Consider the following 4,462-nt stretch of genomic DNA (forward strand, 5'->3'; position numbering starts at 1 on the left):
CGCGGTCTGCTCCGCCCGCTGCGTCACTGCAGTCACATGCGGCAACCAAGATAAATGGTCGTGGACCAACACGCCCAAGTGTTTGATGTAACGCGAAAAAGGTACTGCTACTCCTCCCACGTTGATGGTTATGTGGCTTGGAGGCTGCTTCAGGCTAGAGATTATGGTCATCTCCGTCTTAGCCGGTGCCAGCTCCAAGTGGTGCTGCTGCATCCACTGGTCGACTGCTGACACCGCTGCTTCCGCCACTGCTGCAGACTCCTCCGGCGTCCTACCCGGGGCCAGGACGACCAGATCATCGGCGTAGCCAATGACTTTGGCCTCGTCGGGTAGGGGAATCCGCAGCACCCGTCGTACATTACGTTCCACAATGTTGGGCCCAAGATGGACCCTTGTGGAACTCCCGCGCTGACGCAACGTACGACGGGTCCCTCGCTGGTAGTGTAGATCAGCTCCCGATCCGAGAAATAAGACTGCAGGATTTTCAGCAGAGCTGAGGGGACCCCTTTTCCCGCAACGCGTTGGCGATTGACTGCCAACTTGCAGTATTAAATGCGTTGCGGACATCCAGCGCAACCACCATCAGGCAACGTTTGTCGCGGCTGTTGGTGCGACCAAACGCGCTGGCCGTCTTGCCTGCGTCCACCAAGCTTTGGATGGCACTGATGGTGGATCGTCCACGACGAAAGCCGTACTGCGCGTCCGAAAGCTGCGGTGAATCCGGGTCCTCGAGGTGTCTGTTCAGGCGATTGAGGATAAGCCGCTCCAGCACTTTGCCTAGTGCGTCCAGCATGCACAGTGGCCTGTAGGAGCTGCTTTCTCCGGGGCTTTACCTGGCTTGGGCAGCAGTACCAAGCGCTGCCGTTTCCACTGTTGCGGAAACGTACCAGTGTTGAGGCAGTCCTGGTACACACGGCAGAGAACCCCGGGTACTTCTCAATCGCGACCTTCACCGCAGCATTGGGGATCCCATCCAGTCCTGGCGCCTTCCTTAAAGCCATATGAGCCGCGATCTCCTGCAGCTCTTCGGGGTCACACGTTCTAAATTGGACGCTCCCGAATCGACATCGCCGGTTTCCGGCCAAGAGACCGGTGGGTGGGTGGGGAACAGATCGGAAACGATCCGTCCCAGCTCGACCGGGTCTGTCTCAGGCGGTACACGACTGCCGCGCAGATGAGACAGAACAACCTGATACCCCATTCCAAACTCGTTCTCCTCGGCGATGTCGATAAGCTTAGCAAACTCTGCGCGTTTGCTAGCTTTAATGGCTTTCTCCAATCTGGTCTTCGCAGTCCGGTGCTCAGCTGCGGCGAGACTCCTCTCCTGCAGATCGGCGGTTAGGCGCATCCGTTCACGGGCCGCAATGCACTCATTCCGCAGCTCTTCAATTACCGGTGACCACCAAAAGACGTCGCGATGTTGATGCTGCAACACGTTGGGGCTCGCTGCATGGCAATGTCGCACGCGTCGACCATTGCGTCGACTAAGCCAGCATGGGTCGTCGCCTGTTCCACAAAGTTCACGTCCTCGAGAGCAGAACGGAAACTCTCTTCATGGAACTGCGTGGTAATCCATCGCCTACCAGCGCAGATAACGCGTTGCCGGCCGGCTGACGGACCACCATTCGACGACCCGCGGGACTGTTGTTCTGCTTCCCCAACGGTGTATGTCACCAGTTGGTGATCGGACCGGGCAAACTCGTGCACCTCCCACGTTTCTGGCCGAGCGATGGACTGAGTGGCGAAGCAGACGTCAATGACGCTGCTGGTGGCCGCTCCTCTGCCAATGAACGTGGGTTGATTCCCGGAGTTGACCACTTGTAGCTGAACACTCTGCACTAGCTGCAGCAGATCTTCACCTCTCTGGCTGTTCCTGGCACTACCCCACTCCGTGTGCCAGGCGTTAAAATCGCCGGCGATGACGACGTGGGAGTGGGATGATGCCTCCAGCTGAACAGCAGCCAGAAAGCCTTCATAGTCCTCCTCTGGGCGTCTGGGTCGAGCGTAGCAGCTAATGAAGACGATGCCACCAATCTGTGCAGCTACAACTCCAGGCACAGGACTGCGCCACACCCGCTGGATTGGGTAAGAGCTTGTAGCCACAACTGCTACCGATTTGGCGGCATCGTACGCCCAACGCCCGTTGTTCGCCGGTGGTCGGTAGATGTCCGACAGGAGCAGGACGTCAGCACGGTGTTCACGCGCTGCTTGGAGCGCCAAGTCCTGCCCTGCCTGACAGTGATCCACATTGATTTGCGCAACTTTCAGATTGAAGGCGAAGCCGGATGTTCGCAGCTCATGTGCCCAATGCGATGAGGTCCACCGCAGGCCGCGCACTTGACGTCGCTGGAGCAGTCCCGGGCTTTGTGACCTTCACTGCCACACCGGATGCAGAGTTGCTGACGGTCTGTCGGGGAACGGCATGCGTGAGCAAGGTGGCCGCGCTCCAGGCATCGATAGCAGCGTTGGCGCTCAGGTGCTGCCTTTTCGACGCCTCTGACTTTGCTGATGCAGCCACACAGTCGGAGCTTCGAACCCTCGAGGGCAGCGGCAGCCTTAGCGGGCAGGCGGACTCGAGCTCGCTGGGTGCCATCTTGCAGCTCCCACGCGCTCACTCGGGCGATTTCAATCGGCTCCTGGAACTCTCCCTCAATGGCCTTTTGATGTCCTCTACTGTTGCCAGAGGATCGATGTTCGTTATCAGGACATCGGCCATGTCGGTGATCACCCGGGCTAGTCCGGCGTCACCAACAATCTCCTGAACTTCTGCACGGACCAGGCTGGCGTTGGCCGAATTGCTTAACTCCATTCGGAGGTTTGCGGCGTGGCTGCGCTTGCCCATTTTAAGGTGGTCTGCAAGGCCCTTGTGCGGGTCTTGTTTAACCGCATCCCGAACTTTCCGGTACAACGTGTACCAGGAGTGTCCGGCACTCGGGACCACCTCTATCTTGTCCGGCCTTGGCCAGACCTTTGCTGCTGCCGCTGCTGCTGTTGATGCGCCTGCTGCCGGAGTTGCGGTGGAACATACCGCTCACCCTGATGTTGCTGCTGACGCTGCTGCTGCTGTTGCTGCTGCTGACGCTGCTGCTGTCTACGCTGGTGCTGCTGCTGCTGTTGCTGCTGTGAGCCAGCGACCACCTGTTGCTGCTGCTGCTGCTGCTGCTGCTGCTGCTGCTGCTGCTGTTGCTGTTGCTGCTGCTGCTGGGAACGTGGCTTACCCGTAGCTTTTCCGCGATATCTACGCCGCACGACCTCACTAAAGGTGAGTTCCGGCACAACGTCTACGCGGACGGCTGTCGATGCCTCGCTGCGCGGCGGCATGACTGCGCGCGACGTCGACGCGCGGGGCTGCTCCTGCTCGTGCTGGTTCCGCTGCTGCTGTTGTTGTTGCTGCAGCTGCGGCGCAGAGGGTCGGCGCGGCAACGGAGTCGGAGGTTGGCGCGGACTAGCTGACGGTTGTCCGCCGGCAACCTTTGCTGCCAGAAGAGAGTTGAGCACGTCTCGGTCGCGCTGATGTGCGGCGGCGAGCTTCTCCATCTGTGCCTCCAACTTCTCCTCTCGTCGTTTTGCCTCCTCCTTTTCCTCTTGTAGCAGTTGGCACATGCCAGTTATCTGCTCGGAGAGGCGAGCATTTTGCTCCTTCATTTCTGCATTCTGCTCCTCTAGTCGTTGGATTGTTGCCTTAAGCAACTCGAGCTCCGGTGTGGCCGTGGCGGCCTTGGATGCCACGGCGGGCTTGTTGTTGCCTGTGACACTGACCCTAGGCAGCGCCACTCGAGGCTCGGTCACAAACAGCTTCGAGCCAGATGCCAAGCTGCTACGGCAGTCCACAGAGACTGACCTCGCACTCGCGCGCGTTGACATCCTGGATGATGCCATCATCTTTGCCGACTTTCAGGTTGGTGGGTTAAATAACCCTGGGGTCGATGTGACCCCGGGGTCGGTTGACCCCGGGGGTCGAGATGACCCCAAGTATGCAGCGCCGTCTAGCTGGTGTTCTGCCGCTCAATCGCTGCTGTAGAATCCTTCTTCCACGCTGGTTTTTCCACTATGGTCCGACTTGCGACCCCCTGGTGGGCTGGGGGAGGGGTGGCGGGTGGCGAAAAATTACGAGAGGGTGCGTCGCTCACGTGGGGAATGGATCCGCACCAATCCCGAATTTTTCCGGCACTTTTAGGGATTTTTCGAAAAATTCGAGCAGTTTTCGAGTTGCTCGAACTACTCGAATCGAGCAGATTCGAGCTGCCGCGGGCACTACACTTCTTCTCCGAATTTTCTGCGCACTTTTGTAAACTCGAGCACTTTTCGAGCAGTAACGGACTTTTCAAATTTTTGCCCCTTGGGAACTGCTCCCCGGACAAAATTTGTCCCTTGGGTATTATAGAACTGTCACCAAGAAACGTCAAAAATTTTTTCACGATTTTCACAAATTTTTGATGCAATCTTATTGTACGCATAAAAA

The sequence above is a fragment of the Anopheles arabiensis genome (genome assembly GCF_016920715.1).
Source record: "Anopheles arabiensis isolate DONGOLA chromosome X unlocalized genomic scaffold, AaraD3 X_pericentromeric_contig0026, whole genome shotgun sequence".
In the NCBI taxonomy this organism is placed as follows: Eukaryota; Metazoa; Arthropoda; class Insecta; order Diptera; family Culicidae; genus Anopheles; species Anopheles arabiensis.